General features: G+C 38.9%; 1 protein-coding gene across 1 annotated transcript in view; it reads left to right on the top strand.

Moving 5' to 3' along the window:
* The window catches only part of atxn10 (ataxin 10), a 96,457-nt gene that overhangs the window by 61,115 nt on the left and 15,180 nt on the right, over positions 1-20,162 (top strand). The gene's annotated exons all lie outside the window — the stretch shown is intronic.

The following is a 20,162-nucleotide window of genomic DNA, read 5'->3' as shown; positions in this document are numbered from 1 at the left end:
TCTGCTCCCCACTGATAACTGATGTGTGGTGAGCGTTCTGGCGCACTATGGCTGCCGTTGCATCATCCAGGTGGAGCCTACACATTGGTGGTGGTAGTGGGATTCCCCATTACCTGTAAAGCGTTTTGAGTGGAGTGTCCAGAAAAGCACTATATATTATATATACTTAATATAATTATTAGATACTTTGTTGGGCATTATGTTGTGAATTGATGGCTATTAGGGTTATTAAATACATAAGCTTTTTCAAAATACCCTTGCCAGCTGTTTGCCATTTTCTGGTAACTTTGAATCTCTACTGGTTAGTGTTATTGGTCATACCCTGTACCGATAGTGGTTGAATTGATCATTTTAGATCAGGGATCTCAAACTTAAATGAATATGGGGGTAGGATTAGATAAAATATGCTAGTCGGCGGGTGGCAAATGGTGATGTCACCGGAAATAAAAATAACACTGGGATAAAAAAATAAATAAGAAAAATATTATAGATGGAAAAATATGCTCTAGATGAAGATACACATTAGACCAGGACTCATTCTGGTGTATTAGTTTATTCATTTTAATTGGATATAACCTGTAAAGTGTCATGTTAAAGCAAATCAAGAAGCTGTGTTTATTTTTGTGGTCAGAGAATATGGGAAGATTTGAAAGCCTGGGCAGTGGTGTCTTTCTCTCAGAGTGAGGGAGGGGATGCGTGAGTCATCGATGACAAAGAGAGCCGCGGGCTTGAGACTCAATGAAGTGAGCTGCACTCTAGCCAGAGTGTAGTCAGTAACATCCCTCTGGAGGTTTAACCGCAGAACTCAAATGAGAGCAATTCTAATAAACCTGTCACTTAATTTTCAGGGTTTCTCTTTTTTTATGGGCTGGTTATTTGTAAGAAGCTTTTTGTCACAGCTTGGTATCCTCAGTTTTAACTGAGTAAACCTCACTCAGCAGGCTGAATTGTGTTTTGGCTTTTAGGGCCTCTTCTAAGCTGCTGTTGGAAGCTTTTCTTTTAATTAGAAAATGGAATAACCACACTTTTGCTTATTAGAAACCTCAAATCGCAGATATACAGTGCCTATAGAAGGTTTACACACCCTTTACAAGGTAACACTTTGTAGCCTGAAATCAAGACAATAAATCTGAATTTATTTTTTATTATACAATGAAACACAACCTCCAGGTGAAAAACAAATGCTCCATCATTCTTAATAGTCATTACAAATTAAGACACTTCAGTGAGTTTGATACTTGGGTAAAACCTGAAACTTTTTACACTTATTTTAACAATCGAGAGACTTTCTGTAATTAAGAATTCCATTGTACCAGTACGTGTACAATGGAATTTACAATGGAAGAACCGGAATTTGTAAAAAAGTTGTATACTGCACATTAAAACATCATAAATGCTATTGTCTGTAATTTGAGCAGTGCAGTAACATGTTGTGCAACATTAGGTTGATATAGAAGTATATGTGTGTGTTTAAAAGCCTGGTCAGCTTCGTCTTTGTGTCTCCAAGATGTGTTTACAGGATTCTTCATCCATCCATTTTCTATCTGCTTGTTCTGATTCACGGTCTGAAGAATCTAGAGTCTATCCCAGTGAGCAACAGGCTCAAGGTGGGATACAACCTGGATGGGATGCCAGTCCATCACAGGGCGCACGCACGCACGCACGCACACACACACACACTCCCTCACTCCCTCATCTGGGCCAGTTTTCCCAGAAGCCAAAGAACCTACCATTATGTTTTTGTACTGTGGGAGAGAACCGGGACACCTGCACATGATTTAATAATAGTAATAATTCCTTACACTTCTATAGTGCTATCTGGACACTCCACTCAAAGCGCTTTACAGGTAAAGGGGACTCCCCTCCACCACCTCCAATGGTGCACCAGAACGCTTCCCATACATCAGCTATCAGTGGGGAGGAGAACAGAGTGATGAAGCCAATTCATAGATGGAGGATTATTAGGAGGCTTGATTGGTAATGGCTGGGGGGGAAATTTGGTCAGGATGCCGGGGTTACACCCCTACTCTTTTCGAGAAACGCCCTGGGATTTTTAATGACCACAGAGAGTCAGGACCTCGGTTTTTATGTCCCATCCGAAGGACGGCGCTTTTTTACAGTATAGTGTCCCCGTCACTATACTGGGGCATTAGGACCCACACAGACTGCAGGGAGAGTGCCCCCTGCTGGCCCCACTAACACCTCTTCCAACAGCAACCTTAGTTTTTCCCAGGAGGTCTCCCATCCAGGTACTGGCTAGGCTCACACCCGCTGAGCTTCGGTTGATATGGCTGCTGGCTGTAACCCATGTGAACACGAGGAGAACATAGAAACAGAATTGAAGGACTGAACCCAGTGCCCCAGCACTGTGTGGCAGCAGTGCCAACCATCATGGCGCCACTGTGCTGCCTTCTTCAGTCTTTAAATACAGTATGTGCAAAGGTGCAATGACGCCAACATGAGTTCAGATTTTTGACCAGTGCAGATCACCAGTGATATCCCTTATCCTGCTTTTTTGCAGTACATGTAATCTGAGTTTTTTTTTCCCCCGCAGACATTACTTGTGAAAAGCAGTGTTTATGTTTAGAACCCAAAGGCACTTAAAGGACTTTGTGGTAGGAGATACTTATGGTAGACAGTAACTTGATCAACTGCAAGTGATTCACTTTGCTCAAGTCCTTTCCCCCTTCACCAGTAAAGCAGTGGTACTGAGAGATTTCTCTCAGTGCATCCACTCGGACCTCCGACAGAGAAATCCAGTAATTCCATATATATTAAAATCCATATTTTTAACATGTATAAAAAATCACCAAAGACTTCTGTTTTAGAGCAAGTAGATGACCAATTTTAGGGACTTAGTTACTGTTGCTGGTAAATGGAGGAATGATGACCAGGAATGTACACATCCCTGAAACTGTCACCGGACACTGTTTTCTGATGAACTGAGTAGCTGGATTGGGGGCTACCTCTTGACAATGAGTCAGGTCACAGAGAATGGGACAGAGGTTAGGTGGCTAGCAGAAAATCCGCCCCTGGTCTCATAGCTTAGGGAGGTCATGAGTTCAGAGAACCGTAGCTAAAGTCTTTGTTGTTGATTCCGGGCAGGAGATGGCAGAATGAGTTCTCGCAGTTCATTCTTTACTGACTCGAGGGTTCGCGATGGCTTGAACTGGGCAGATCGTTGCATTTTAATTTTTAAGTAATGTAGACTACAAAAGCCTTTGAGTTTTAGCACTGTCAAGCGGAAATATGGATAAACTGTATATGTTTGAAGTAGTGCTACCTAGTTGAGTTTTACATATCTCAAATTGATGGAATTACTCTGAAATATGTTTAATACTGTATTAAACTGTATTAAGCTTAAACCCCTCAGCCCAAATATAGGATGCACTACTGAATGAATAAGTATAGTCTTCTATATGTATTCTGAATTTCTGTTACAATTATAGTTTTGTTGGATTGTTGTTGGGTGAAATTGTGTCTAATATTGAGGGCTTCATGGTTCATGGTTAATGGTCAGGATTGTAAAACTTAGAACTGGGCATGTGATATTAATACATTATTTTGATGAAATGAAAAATAGCTCTGCACTATATTTCCTTTTTTTACAATATTTTTTTTTATTGGGCTTCCATGCTTTGAACAACAAGTCATATGTGATGCAAATGAATTAATTAACACATCAGTTTCACTGTGATGTAGTTCATTGTAATTGATCTTAAGTATCCTGTTTCATCACTTCCACTAGAGAAATGTACTCATTACTGAGTCTGTGCACTGTGCACAGTGCAGAATTTCCTTTCGGGTAGAGAAAACAGCCACTGGACTTGTTAACATGCTTAATGAAGCGTTGAATTCCAGTTTTCATGTTTACATTTTGTGTAGAGTTTCTGATGCTCACAGTTTGGACATTGACCTGCTGTTTTCTGGATGCTGCTTTTTTTTAACTTCAGACAGGAGAAATTTTGCCAGCACGTCTGTTCAATAGGAGTGAGCAACAAATCTCAACTTGTGCCCTGCAACATATCTTCTGAATTGGTGGAGGAGGGCTTTGAGAAGTTGTCATTTTCAGTTATCGCTGAAATTATCAATGCTGGTCTCGTGTTTTAGCAAGCCTACTGCCGACAGACGATACATACGGGTCTCAGTCTTGTAACTAGATGCGAGCCAATCTCAGGATCAAATGGGATGTGGTGATAGAAGGTGGTTTTTCTCCCTTATTTTTCATTTGAATCAAGGACCATGATTTGTTTTAAGTTTCTCTTTTTAAATCCTAACAAAAACCCTAAATCACTAGTTAAACACCCTTACGATAAATCTTAAATTTCTTACGTTATCCAGAACTCAGTGATGTTGGCCCACAAGCTCTGGTGTTACTAGAAGAAAAAAACTTTAGTCTTCCAGAAGTCTTTGTCAAAAACCTGTCATGATTAAGCTCTTGAGCCATTCAGAGGATATCTTAGAGTATGTTTATGAAAGGCTCTAGCAACAACCAGTGAAAGGTGTATGGTTTCAGGCTCTGTTGTAGTCACACAAAAAAACATTTGAGACAGAACTCTTCGAGGAATTTGGAAAGTTTGGTTTAGTGAATTATTAACATATTTCCATCATGTATTGAATTAATAGGAAAAGGTTTGATGCGCTTATACAGTGCCATATTAAATATTATTGCATATTTTTCATACTGGATGTTTTCAGAACTTTAGACAAAATCTAGTATAAGATAAAGGGAACCTGAGTGAAACAAATTACTTGATTATTATTTCATTTATTTAATTAACAAAGTTATCCGACACTCATATCCCCTGTTCGAAAAAGCAATTGCCCCCTTACACTTTACTGGTTGTGCCACCTTTAGCTGCAGTGACTGCAACCAAATGCTTGCTATAATTCTTTCACATTCCTGTGGAGGAATTTTAGCCCACTCTTCCTTGCAGAACTGCTTTAATTCAGAATTGAATTCAGCAGGAACTGCTCGTTTCAGGTCCTGCCACAGCGTCTCCATTTTTGTTTAGGTCTGGACTTTGACTAGGCCACTGAAAAACTTGAATATTGTTTCTTTTCAGCCATTCTGATCTGGACTTGCTTTTGTGTTTTGGATCATTGTCTTGCTGCATGACCCAACTATGTTTTAGCTTCAGCTCAGGATGGCTGGACATTCTCCTTAAGATAATTTTCTGATACAGAGCAGAATTCATGGTTCCTTCAATTATGGCGAGTTGTCCAGATCCTGAGGCAGCAAAGCATCCCCACACCATCACACTACCACCACCATGTTTGACGGTTGGTATGATGTTCATACTGTGAAATTCTGTGTTTGCTTTACACCAGACATAATGGGACCCATGTCGTCCAAAAAGTTCCACTTTTGACTCATCTGTCCGTAGAACATTCTCCCAAAAGGCTTGGGGATCATCCAGGTGCTACTTGGCAAATGAGAGATGAGCATTTATGTTCTTCTTGGTTAGCAGTAATTTCTGCCTTGCTACTTTCCCTTGAAGCCCATTTTTGCCCAGTCTTTTTCTGATTGTGGAGTCATAAACACTGCCCTTAGCTGAAGCAAGAGAAGCCTGCAGTTCTTTTGATATTTTTTTAGGATCCTTTTTGACTTCCTGGATGATTTTACGCTGTGCAATTGAAGATGTTTCGGCAGGCCGGTCACTCCTGGGAAGATTCACTACTGTTCCAAGTGTTTACCATTTGGAGATTGTCTCTCACTGTGGTTTAGTGGAGACCCTGAGCCTAAGAAATAGCTTTGTAACCCTTTCCAGACAGATAGATATCAACAACTTTTTTTCTGATCACTTCAGGAATTTCCTTTGATCGTGGCGCAATGTGCTTGTTGAATCTTTGTGCTGGCAACTTGACTCCGATGGTAAGGGTCACAATAAGTGAGGTTTATATTGAGCGGGGCTGGCTGTAATCAAGCCTGGCTGTGTTCAATCAGTTGACTCTAAATTAACCCTTTAATTGGGTTGATTTAATTAGGGGGCAATTTTGTTTTATTTTTTAATTTTTCACACAGTGCCAGTGGGTGTTGGATAACTTTGTTCATTAAATAAATGAAATAAGCAAAAAATCTATTTATCTAGTACTGGATTTTAGTTGAAGATCTGAAAACATGCAAAATGTCAAACATTTGCAATAATAGAGGAAATCATTAAGGGGGCAAATACTTTTTCATGGCACTATAGCTTAAAGATCATTCCTGTTGCATTACTCTCTTTTTTTGAATGCTTTGACTTGTTCACATTGTTTTTGTCATTGCGGAGTGCCATATTCTCCGATTCAGAACGAGGCAGTAAGATTTCCGGTGATGTGTTGGCGACCCTATTACATTGTAAATAAGCAAGCTTGTGAATACATCTCGCATTTGATTTCGAGAATGTTTTGCCTACAAATATTACTCGTTAACTCTGCATGCAGATCACATGGGAACATTTCTGCAGTGTGAAATGTCTGCTGCACAACCAGTACTTATTCTCTCGTACATCGCATTACACTAGTCAGTACAGTGACTAGTGAGCAGGAAGGGCCCCTTCATGGCTCAATTCTTGGGAACAGGAATGAGAGTGTTAAAGTACTTTCACAGTCCACGATTTTGTGCTCAACTTTTTTTCTATAATGGCAATTAATTCATTTTGTTACTGAGATTTCACATCCGGGCTGAAAACTGGAACTGCAGTTCCCCTTTAAAACACATGCAAACCTCTTTTGTAATTCAACAACATGGGACGTAATTGGAGGGAGGTGAATATCTAATAACTGTGATACTGCTTTTTATATTTGAATGTATAGGGATCCATTTGGGGCTCAGGTTAAGCGTTTTAGGTCAGATATTGTGACGTAAGTTCTCTATTGACCGAAACTCACTGGGTTTGACCACGTGAGCAGTGCACCATGCACAGTGAACCCTGTGTCATACTGTAAGGTGTCTTGGAACTTGTGGTGACGTCCATGAATATTGCTGGTCTCTCATTGTCACTATGGGGGAAGACAAGGTGACGAACAGATTTTGGAAGTAGTGGTAAAATTTCAGTGGTAAAATTCCATATAAATATTCAATACTTAAACGGGCACGGTAAAGACATTAAATATACATATACATACTGTATACAGTACAGTTTGCATACAGTAATATGTTTATGTTCCTAAATCAATATCTTTTATGAGTATGTGAAAGGAATGGTGAATCGGAGATTCTCAAAAATTACTGTACTTTGCGTGATTGGAAACAAATGCATGATTGGATCAACAAAATGCTGTGGTGTTACTTTTACAAAGACGGTCAATGAAAAAAAGAATGTGGACCAGGGCAATACTTTGAGTTTACAGTTTGTCCAAGGTCATTCATTATAAATACTATAAGTAATATCTTCTGTAAAGACTTTGATGGCGATAGCTCAAACATGAGAGGTTGAGCTTTATTAGCTCCACCTTGCGGAAATTCTGGATACTATTATTTTACTTGCGATAAAGACATTTAAATCTTTCTACGACCAACCAACGCACCACTAGTGCCCCTGTCGGTCAACCAATCACGTACCGCGGTATGACGCGCGATGACGTAGACAAATGCCCGCGGTACATGTTTGTGCCACGCACTTTGAATGGCTGCATCTGTAGTTCTATTTATGTTGTTGAAAACCTAAAGGACCAAAAATGCAATGCAGTACAGAATGAATAGGAGTAGTTACAATATACTGAATTGCTGTTCGTCGTATATTTTTTCATTGGATGATTGTGAGGCGACATGGTTTCTCATTTTTGTTTGATATTTCGGGGGTTAAATGGTTTCTAAAATTGAGAGCTTCACAGCTGATACTATAAAATTCTACTTAGAGCTGGCCGTGTAAGTTTAAGATGTTAATCATAAAAAATAATCTAGCTCATCACTGTATTTTCTTTCTCAGTATTGATTTTTTTTTGTTTTGATCCAAATTTTTTGGGGGCTTAAATAGTCATTAATATTGAGTTTTCTTTGGGCCAAACTACCAATATTGAGATCTTACTATTAACTGGTTTTGACATATACAGTAATAATGGTTAGCTTTACTTGTTTAAGCATTGTGCGTATAGATGCTCGCTGAACACCAATTCCTTGGCAACTTTTTCAGCTGTTACACCAGTGTTTCTCAGTGGGCCGTGGATCAGTGGTGTGCCTTTATACTCCAGGAAATTTTTAAAAAGGCACGTCCGAGAAATATATGAACTCTTGTTTATAAAAATGTGTTTTATTTGCGGAGAACCAGAGTGTCGCGTTGCACGGAGGCTGCGGTCTGCGATTGTTCACACGGGAACAGTGAGCGGCACGTGTTCAGTTCAAGTCGGGGGAAATACAAAAAGGGAGCAAGATCTTGAGAGCATCTGAGAAAGAGCTCCGTGTTTCTCCATCAGCGGTTCCTGTCAGGTTAAGGCAACCGAGCACTCTGTGGCCAACTCAGATCAGACACAGAAGTTTTGTTAAGAATTTTAATGATATTGTGATGGGGCTTGTGCTGTGTGTGTGGTGGGCAATACTGTTATACACTTGCTTGAGGTGTGTCTAATAGATCAAAACATCATTCTAAAACCCTGATGCGATTGTTCTTGCACATTTATTCATCTTTAAATCTCTGACTTTTGATGGAAACCTTTCATTCCCACCATATGCTTAAGGACAGGTGGCATACTTTACAGTCTAAGGCCACAGCATATTTCAAGGCTGTGCTTCGATGTTGAGATGTATCAATTCAGCAATCTCTTAATTGGAAATATATATATATAGCTGCACTGAAATGACTGCTTCTGTGTAAACAGAAACTGTGACTCATCAGTGCTGAACCAAAGTTATGCCACTTCAGACCACAGACAGATAAGTCTGAAACAACGTCTGTCAGCTTGGAATGATGTAACTTGAGTTTAATAACTACCATTATATCCTATGCTTCTTCTGTTTTGAATTGGCTTGCAGTAACGCTCAGGCACATTGTTAGTGAAATCTTGAATTTAATTGCCTGCTGAGATTACCCACCTTCTTCTTTATCTGCGGAGACAAACCAATTTCTCTGGGTCAATTAAATCAGTTAAGTCCATGTTAAAAAAAAAAACAAACAAATGTGTTCAGCTGCCATTTCTTTGTTTTTTCTTCAGCTGTTGATCTTGGATTCTCCATCTTGTGCTTGTTAACGATGGAGTGACTTAAATTTATTCTGCGTTTTATCATCCGCTGCAAAATTAGGCACGAGAGAAAGAAAAACATGCAAGGCTAGGTAGGGTTTTTTTTCCCCCCAGATTATGAAGCATTGAGTCTTATGGGAAGAAACATTTTTTTTTCTTGTGCTGTGTGTTCTTACTTTCCTCTATGCTCTAATAAAAGCAAGAACTAGGTAGAGGCAGGTGTTGAAATCTCGGGCATAGTTCTTATCACTTTCGCTATTCAGAGCTTGACTCCACTGGGCATCTGGGAATCTCCATCACTCTGTGCCAGGGTTAACTGTGATAGTGCCAGTTCATATTCCCTGCTTTACCCCCCCTGCCCTCAAGCTCTGGCAATACTCTGTCCCACAGATAAGTCCAGGATTTAAGCCACAGATGTCCATGTCGGATGACTCACCCTCTACATTAAGTAGTTTAAGCATCTTAACCTTTTAATGTTGCCGTGTGTGGAGAGTGAAATGGTCTACAGAATTGAGATGAAATTAGATTTGACCACCTAAACTGGTTGCATTACATTCACAAAACATCTGGAATTAATTTCACTCGTAAGTACAATCGTCAGCACAGTGTCTTCTTCAAATTGTAAGCCAATAGCATCTGAGCACAAAGCGGCGATTGAGAAGCCATGGTTAGACATCTGTTTTGTGATTATTAAGTATACCAGAAGATTTTTGTTTTAAGTGCAACAGCTTTGCAGGAGTTGAATTTCTAAAACTGACTACTGCGTCGTACAATGGCAGATTTTAGTGCTAGGAAGGTCAGGCTGTACAATTTTCATTGCCAGGCTTATGGAAACGTTTCAGCAGAGGTATCTGGAATGCTTCTTCAGTCAAATCCCATTTCAACAAACAAGAACCACAGTATGTGTTAATTTTATAATTTAAGACACGTACGTTGGAGTGCCTTAACAGACTTGATGTTCATGCAGAAGCTGTCACAAAAGAAAAAAAAAGTCACCAGCATCCCCATAAGTCTCTTAAGGCTTCCAATCTGCTCCAGTTAAGTGAAGTCCATTAGGAACAAAGTGGTCAAATAAGTGTCTTGAAGAACTACTCATCCATCAGTCCAGTCTGACCCCCTTACCTAATACAGGGTTGTGGGGAAGTTGTCCCTGCAACTTAAGCAAAGCAGGAGACATCCTAGACAGAATACCAGTCCATCGCAGGGCACATAAACACACAGACGCATACTCAAAGGAGCCAATTAACCTGCCAGCATGTGTTTTGGACTGAGGCAAGAAATCAGAGCACCAGGAGGAAACCCATGCAAACACAGGGACGACATAAGGAGATAGCACCCTTGAAATCGAGGGGTGCCCCAGCTGTTTGAGGTAGCAATGCTAACAACTGCGCCACATTGCTGCCCTTCTTGAAGAACTAAAGAAAATGGAACTACCAAACCACGAAAGACAATCTACTCAGATGCCTATGTTAAGCAAGAATTATCTTAAATGTTCTTGCTTTTTATGCTTTTGCCTTGTAATTTCAGTGCAGCTATATATATATAACCACTATTTCTGTTTGATAAATTAGATACATTTTCTAGCATTAGGCAGGATTCTTTTGGGCTTTTTTTATTTTTATATTAGCAGTTGCAAAATTTAATTTTAGAAGACAAATGATCTTGTGATCTTATATGCGTTTCAGTTAATAAACCTAATTATCTTATTGGTTGTTATTTAATCTTTCTTTAAATAATTTTGCAAACAAAATGGTGTTTTATGTTAGAAATATAATTCTCTGTGGTGGTCTTAACCATAAAAGTGAATATTAAATTGAAATACTGCATCTTGCTGACGGAACTAGTGGCTGTCAATAGAATCAAGGTCCTGATAACTGAAGGTTATTGTGGTCACACTCCTGATTAATATTGCAAAATGTTCTCAGCCACATAGATTTCCATCACATTTAACATCATTTCAGGCTTTATTTTGACTCCACGACTGATATTCTTGTTTATTTTGGTAGAATAAAATGACAGATTTATACATTCATGAAGGGTAAGTAATATCTGAAGTTGGTCTGCAGCAAACCAGTTGTATTGATTTTTGTCTTAGCATTGAATTTCTGAAGTGTTCTTAATCAGAGATCCTTGTCTCAAATGTACAGATGAACCTCCCTAAAACAGGATGTTTAGAAAATTGTGACTCAAGGTCTTCTGGAGACTTGGTTAGGATAATTAAATGATAGATATTGTGCAAAATTGGCATTCTAAAGTGCTGATAAAACATTTTATCCACTGGTTCATTATCTACAATAGACAGAGGATAATATCCAGAATCTGTACTTTTCTATTTGCAAATTTCTGAAAGAGTCAACTCGCTATAATACCATATTTAATTATAATAATGTAATATTTGATTCAGTCCCTTTGAAGTGGCATGAGAAGAGTTTCTAATTGTTGATGGGTAATAGTGCAAGTGTCTAGGAGTTGCAGATTTAAAAATGCAGTGTAAAAGTGACGTATGTCCACAAAACACCATGTCCACAAACACCATGGCTCCAATAAAATCCAGTAACAGAAACCCTGAGCACTGAGCACCCCTGATCTTGAATCTTTCTGTCAGCCAGCTACTCCTTGAGACTATACTGAGATCAACTGGGGAAACGGGTGCCTCACTTCTTCTAGTGAAGTGCTGAAGGAGGGTCATCTGTCATCCTTCTCTTGCAATACATACAAATAAGCTCATCTGTAGAATCGGGGGTTTGTAAATAACACAAATGTACTGCATACCTGATATGTTCGGGCTTGATTTTGGATTGCTGTTTTTCTTGCAGGTGATAAGCCTGGATTTCAAACGGTGGGGGTGGGGTGGGGGGTTTCTAAAACACGTCAGCTGTGAGATCTTGTGTGATACTGACCCTGGGGAGAGAACGTTTGCCGAATCATGAGACCGTTGCCGTAGGAAAGCGTTTTATATGCAGACAGCGAGGCTTAAAAATTCTTCTCAACAACAAAGCCAAAGAGCTTTTGTGTAAATTGCCTGAACTATAAAGATAAATGATGTTGGGAAAGGATAGGTCAACAACTTTTAAAAAGAAATGTGCTCCTTTATTTCCCTTTCTATATTAATATAAAATATTCACAATATGTTTAAAAAATGCTCACAGCTTTATATAAATATGAGGACCACAGAATGATGAGATCTTTTGTAATGAGAACAAAGCAGTGCGAATGAATTTGCAACTTCAAAATAAGATATTTTAGTTAGTTTTATGTCCTCTAATGTACAGTAAGTGAATGCATTGCATATTGTATAAATCCAAATTAATTGTAGTATCTGTAAGTTTTAGACATATGATTTGCATGTAGACAAAGTTTTGATCTCTTGCATTAACCATTTTACCAGTGCCAGAGTGCTTAATTAATTGGTCTTCCTCTAGAGCAGAGGTTCTTAACCTGGGGTACGAGACGTGCTAAATGTTTATAGAAGATAACTCATCAAAAACGCAGATTACTTTGAAGATTTTTGATAAGGGCGACGAGAACATATTTTGAGAACCAAAAGGATGCAGGCTGCTGTAATGGTTAAGGACCACACCTCTAAAGCTAATTCTCAGTGATAATGTTTTAACACAAGTGTATTTTTGGTGAGGAAATCTGGATGCAGTATTTCCAAAATCATCAAAACCTCAAAAACAAATAATATTTTGCCAATACATTGACTTCAACTATTAAAGAATATGTTGCATATAAAAATACATTTATATGAAGTAATTTAGTTACTTATAGTCATGCAAAATGTAATAAAACTGTTCATTTTTGTGATTCGGTTACACAGTTTTACACTAGGTGTCAGTGTTGTGACTGGCTCCTGATAAGATACACCATGCCTGCCCCAGTTTCTTCCTTTACATTGAAACAGTACAGAAAAGTCACCTGTGCAAATAAACTTTACTTTACAAGAACTTCATTATTCCTTTCTGTATGCAAAATTAATATTGTGGATATTCTTTTAGGATATTAAGAATCATATTTTTTGCGCACACTATATTTAATGTTGAAGGAATGGTTAAAAGATGTCCTTTTCACTCTCTCTTGCAGATTAATACAAGTGCAAGGGAAAGTATAATCAAAACTACAGAAGGTAGAGGCAGATTTTGTGACTGACTAGATGTAAATTAAATTAGAATAAGCTAACCAAACCTAGACAAATATACATGTGTGGAAAAATCCAGCTGCTTGCATAACTTATTTCAAACGTTAAAAAAAGCTTCTATTGTTAAAACGCCTACTGTGCCATAGAAATGCAGTTTGTGCTTTTTTCTGGATTAATTAAATTGCATAATTATTTTTCTGTGATGTTCCCATCTTACATCTGGCACTGTTAAGACAAGTGTACATCATTGATTAACAATTATGTTTGGTTAGCAGCAGGGTCTCATTACGATTCTCCTTTTGCACCTTCACAATGTAGGCAGGAATTTCTCTGTATTCAGATAACTGAATTTCAGTGGAAAAGCTTATAATTAGACAGGGTCCCTTTTGAGAGGTGTTCAGAAACCCACACTCCATAATATTTACAGATATGTGACTTGGCGCTCACACTACCTGATAAAGGTGATCCTCACACACCACGTCACAAGCCCTATTGTGCAATATACAGTACAGTATCTCCATTGTTTTGTTTTTTTCCCAAGGAAGCTCAATTACAAACGTAGAGAAAGATGTATGCTTCACTTGATCTCATGATTAACTTGCTTCCAATGTATTTTTTTGACTCCAGAGATTCACATTTTGCGACCTGCGGCTCAGACCTCTTTAAAATCATTCCCCGATTGTGTGGCTGAAGTACCTCAGCGCTGTTTTGTCACTGATAAAAGAGTTGCACAGGAGGTTTCTGTAGAATGTCAGGAATCTGATACCCTGGCTGCGTGCTTTGTCTTTTGATTCTAGAAAGTAGATCCATCTGACCTCCCACGTTCCCCTGTCTTTCTTGTATTCTGTCTTTCTCTTTTTCATCCTTTTGAGTAGTGATGCTGAGAGGTCTAGACTAAGTGAAGGAGTGCTCACATTGGCAATTTAGTTCATTTGAGTCTTATCCGAGTAGCACATTAATAGTTTTGGGTTTGTTGTATGGTTCTCCTCACACAACGTGGCCTTGAGGCATTCCCAGCCCCTAGAGCAATTAAGCAGCATGCTAAATTTGCATATGTAAGAGCACTTTACACTTAACTATTAGTTATGTGGTTTTATAATGAGTTTCTTTTTTTTTCTGTGTGAATGGAAATCTGAGTTGAGTTTCTGCGCCAGTTGAACCTTCAGGGCTTGTTGCTGGCTTTATGTTGGAGTGGGAAAAGAAACAGATTGAGTTTAGAGTGTTTAATATTCCCAGTCAGGGCTTTTGCCTTAAATTGTCAGAATTCATTTCCATTTTAAGTTGAAGGTAAAAGGAGTTTCAGATTCTCAAGTGTTTTTTTTTTAGGGGAAGCAGGATTTACAAACACCAGATATTTTTATATTTCCTCTTTTTTATTAATGGTGCATCGTGATTTGTGCTTGGACAGCAGTTGTTGTTAAGATGTACTTTTATTTATTATTTATACTGACGTGTGCAAATAGCATTGTGCTCGCGATGAATTTTATACCTTTCACGGCAGAGAGACTGATGTGATCTGAATGGGCAAGTCAAACAAATAAATTAAAATGCCAAAACAGTTATGAAGCTGTCCCCCTGGGAAATCATGGTTCTTTATTTGTTTTTTTCCCATCCACTTAGTTTGGATGTTGAATTTGAAAAGTGGTGCAAATGTATAAATTACACTCCCTCCAGACATTAGCAATGCTGTTTTTCCGTTGGAATGGATATGGATTCAGGTGTGGCATGGTGGTGCTGTTGTTAACCTTGCTGCCTTGCAGCTCTGGGGCCCGAAGGTTCAATTCCAAATCTGGGGTGGTGTCTGTGTGGAGTTTGCATGTTCTCCCCAGGTTTTTGTGGGTTTTCTCCCATAGTCCAAAAACATGTCGGTTGGGTAATTGGCTTCTGGGAAAATTGGCCCTGGTGTGAGTATGTGTGTATTTTTGTTTGTGCCCAGTGTTGGACTGATGTCCCGTCCGGGGAGTATCCTGCCTTGTGTCCATTGCTTGCTGGGATAAGCTCCGGCTCCCCCATGTTAGAAAATGGATGGATGTGAATTATTGCTTGAAAGAAGAAACAAGTGACGGTGAGATAACCTACCGTCTTGTATTCTCTTTCTTTTGTTGGATGTGTATCAAAGGATTATTTAGTCAGAGATTCATTCATTTTTTAAGTTATTTGAATTTGTACTTCAATGCACATTATAATTTATAATGTAGTTCACTTTTTGTTTTGTTTTTGGTGCACTTGGATTATAAATCCTATAAATCATCAGCTAATAAGATAAGACTCTGAACACCCAACAAAAACAAATATCATACAGTGAGCTAGGTGACCATAGTTCATGTGTAAAATCTCATTTGCTTTTAGAGTGAGCAAGGAAGCTTCACTTCACTCCGATAACTCCAGTAAAATCCAAGGCTATATAAATTGGTACAAATATAAGTTGTTTTGCTTTAAAAGGTCAGCCAATAAAACAGTCAATAATAATAACGATGATGATGATGATGATAGCCTTAGTTAGTAGTGTGAGATCATGAGAGAGCTATAGTTGAGTGAGGGAATGTCAAAGAGCACTATCCCCACCATGGAACAGTCTCTCTGTGACACCAGAAAGGAAAGTATATTAACATTGAATCAGATCTATTTCATGGCTGTAAAGTGCTATTGAGCTGGTTCATTCTCGCGAGTCTAATAACACACAAAATAAATTAATTTAGGATTTTAAAAGGAAACAAATAAGAAGGGCTTGCTTTTTCAGGCCGGACCTATTGGTTGAGCAGCGATATGCATCACCGAGGAAATTACAAGATTATGGACTGGTTTTTGGCAGTAGCAATTATCCTGAAAGTGGTCTGTAATCTGTGGTATTTCCATGATGTGTGCGAGTATTACCGTGATTGTATGTCACCAAGCAGAAAGGAAATGCGCACATTTCTCCTGTATCTTTTAAGTTTTGTGTTCCTCCTCTGACAATACAGTTCCTTAAAAGGAAGGGTTCCTGTCACATTTTTCTTTTTAGGGATTAATATACATTTCTAAGGATCTTTTCTCTATTGGGCTACGAAGGGAATATGAGCCATTTGTTCTTTGTTTTCTAATCCACTTGTGAATTTCACATCTATTGACATCCCAGTCAATTCAAGGTTATCCTTGTCCCAGTTAACTCAGATATGTTTTTTTTTGCGACCTTGCAAGGCAAGGAGAGTGAAAGCAGATGAGTGTCATCTAGTTTCTCGTTACAGACATCAAACCTCATCGGCGCAAGCTTTCACCTGAAGAACTAAGCTCCTCTTTTTAAAAATCCCAGCGCCTCCTTCAATGGGTGTTTCTGCAGCCAGAGAAGGTTCTCAAGTCATTTTCATTCTTACCCCTTGCTCCCTGTGCTATATTTTGTACCAGCGTTCTGCCCCTAATATACGGTAACCCCTATTGTGTAACTATGTTTGGCAAAATCGGCTTTGTGTATTTTTGCAGTCTTGCAGATAAACTAAGTCCCTTTTCAGGCCTCGCAGCTCCTGAGGCAGGAGAATATCCCACTTTGAAAGTATCCCAATTTAGCACTGAATGGATTGAGGGTACGTTATTCCAACTTGGATGGGGTATTGTCAAATTCCACTGTTACCCCCTTTAATTCTGGTATCCAACTATATTTAAAGCTCAACAGACGTCTCGGGGGGAATCGAAGGAATAAACAGTGTATTCCACCTGTTAGGAGCCCTTACCTCTACTTTTTGATAAGCATTGCTGATGTTTCTCTAACTTAAATCTCTTGCAAGGGGTTTTAAACCCCTAGAATGCAGTTGCCGTAAAAGTTGCTTGAAATTTTACTCTTATTTAACACCTTCCTTTTCTACTCACTATCAAGTGGTCATCTTCTGTTTTGAAGACTTTGAAGGCTTTGCTCCAAGCAGGCCCCTAATACCACAAGTCAGAAATTGGAGCACAGCTTTTAAACCATGTGAATTGGTTATTATTTCAACAATTAGTAAAAACCACATCCTTGATCTAAATGTTTGAGTAGATATTGTCAATGCGTGTAGACCATGGTTTAGAGAAGCAGAAGTCTTATAGATTTTTTTTCCACTTAATTTCCAGTGTAACTGTCTTGTTTGCAATGTGTTCACCATATGCGGATTTCGACAAAACTTTAGTGTCTCCTCCAGTGAGATTTCACTGTGCTTTTGAGTTTTATGAGCATTTAAACAGCAAACAATAATTCTGTCAAAACCAGTGTTCCACTTCTTTCCTTTGTTTTTTTGAAGATGTTGAAGACTGAACAGATTGATTAAGATTGATTGCTTGGGTTTTCGGAGGAAATGAATAAGGGATTGTTCTATCATGACTTCAGACGACTGTAGAAATAAATATTATGAATGGTACTGTATGTAGCATTGTGTTGACCAGTACGTGTTGAAATCTCTCAAATAACTGTCCATTAATCTATTTTCTAACTTCTTCTTCCAATTCAGGGTTGCCTATCCCGGCAAGCAACAGGCACAAGCAAGGGAACACCCTGGATGGGACACCAGTCCATCATAGAGCAGACAAGCAGACACAGTAAAGACACACTCACAGCAGAGCCAGTGTTCTTAGATGCAGATTAACCCACCAGTATGTTTTAGGGCTATGGGTGGAAACCCACATTAACAGGGGGAAACATGCAAACTCCACACAGAAAGCACCCCACGTCTGTACCCTGAGCCCTGTTTTCTCTTGAGCGCAGTTTTCTCTGGACCACAGTTTCAAAAACGAATGATCCAGTATAGTGACCATGAATGCTTTGCTGTAGCAGTTTCAGAACTTGCAAAATGTCTTTTAACCTCATTAAACCGAGGTTTAATTACTTGGTCACTAAAGCTCTCATTGTACTTATCTTAGGAGTAGGGTTGTTAAGTGCCGTGTCCTGGCTAAATTCCACTCAATTCATTTGGTGAAGTGGATTTTTTGTATGTATATTGGCTGCCACCTTTCAACTCAGATTGACAAAGTATGACCCTTGCCATGTGTAAAGTATGTACAGTAGGTCCTTTTGGATTAAAGTGATATATATTTGCAAGGAATGATGATTTCTTATTAGTTTTCCAGTTTTTATTAACTCGATTAATTGCCATGTTACGGTTTTTGTGAAGAAGTGAAAACCAAATATTTAAGCTAAAAAGTATAAAGTTACTTCCTCACCATTTTTCTTGGGGTAGCTACAAATGTGGCCAGACAAGCGCTTGAGTTAGCCAACAATGTTACATCCACTCCGTGACATGAATTAGATGCTCTCAGTTGATCTTTATTTCATTTGTTTTGCTGTGCCTCTGGAAAGTGAAAGTATTTTCAAGGTGGTGTTTATATCCAAGATTCACATGCTAAATGGAATGTGGCCACCATAAGGGACAAGGTCTATAAAGCACAGACCAGCATACCTCTTGTCTTTGCAGTGGTAGTGTGAGATGCAGCCAGCATCATATGTACAGTATACACAGGAATGGAGAAGCAGGCACTCCAGCAGAGTCAAGCCCAAGAATTAATACACACCAGAGATGAGCCATCTGATATTTCATTTTTCATTTAATTAAAAACAGCAAGAAAATGCACCTGCTGTCCTCATCGGAAAGAATGAAAAAAATCAGACCAGTAGACGTTTGATTTTAACGAACGTTCACAGTTAAAATAAGATCAGTGACCAGCCGTCATGAATTTCATCACCTTCAGTGATGAAAAGCCGTATAGCATTAACTCTTAACTCGCGCAATCTGAAATGAACCGAGGGGTATGTTGGCAAAATCATCAAACATTTTTTTTTCTCAATGCACGGAAAAAAAAAGAAGCCTGTGTCGATGTGTGTAATAAAGACAAAACACATAAGCCGTTCCACTTCAAGGTGAGGTCTGGGATGCTCCACCCTTTCTCAGAATTTGGACAGGTGAAACGATGAAGGACAGTGATAAGGACAGTACATGATAGGTTCTTTTATGTCTTTTTTTTTTTTACTGGGCCTTTATTTTTCCACAGGCTATCGCTGGGCTTGCCCATTCTGCCATCAATCCGGTTGGATTGCTGGCGTGCTGCCACGTTGGATATGCGTGGCTTAAACCCAGCAGTCTGAAAACAAGTCTCTGTTGTCTCAGAGCAACATCCTGGTTTTAATCTGGGGAGATCAATATCCAATGTCTACTTAATCAAGTCTTTTTTTTTTTTGGTCAAAACCCCTTGGCATGAGTTCCAAGCTTCTTTTTTTTTTTTGCTGGTCTTCTCAAGCGCATAGGGATTGCATTAGTCAATGAAATCATTTATTTATTTTTAGTAATATTTAACCAGGAGTGTAGCGTAACAAACTGAAGAGTGGCACCATTTATAGGTGGACCTAGGTGAAGACTTGAGATGCACAGCCCCTGCAGAACCCAGCAACATGAGAGAATGGTCTTTTTTTCCCAGCCTTCACCATACAAAGTCTTTGTTCATATATTGCAGCTGCCCAGTTTCTTAGCAGTTTTGTTTGAATTAATTTGGCATTGCAAGACATTTACATTTCCAGATGAAATTTACTGACTTGGGATATTGATTAAATGTCATTATCAATTGGATCAAATCCAATGGGTGGGACTCAAGTTGCTTAAACACTAAATCAGCTCATCAGTGATGGAGTTGGTTGGGCACAGGTGGTTGATTGATTTAACCCGTTAAATGTCAAGCCAGGTGACAATCCAGAAAAACGCAGAGAGGAATTAATGATTTTCACCTTCCCGATGACGATGTTTTGCAGTTACATGTGACGGGTTTCTTTTGATGCTGGGTATAACGAGTTTGCATTTATAGCGCCTTCTTGGGTGGAAAAATAAACTTAACATATGTTAATTGCATGAGTATCCATGTCCTGAATTCGTTCAGGTGT

Source organism: Lepisosteus platostomus, chromosome 9, assembly GCF_059453375.1.
Source record: "Lepisosteus platostomus isolate fLepPlt1 chromosome 9, fLepPlt1.hap1, whole genome shotgun sequence".
Classification (NCBI taxonomy): domain Eukaryota; kingdom Metazoa; phylum Chordata; class Actinopteri; order Semionotiformes; family Lepisosteidae; genus Lepisosteus; species Lepisosteus platostomus.
This window is presented reverse-complemented; position numbering and strand designations above follow the sequence as displayed.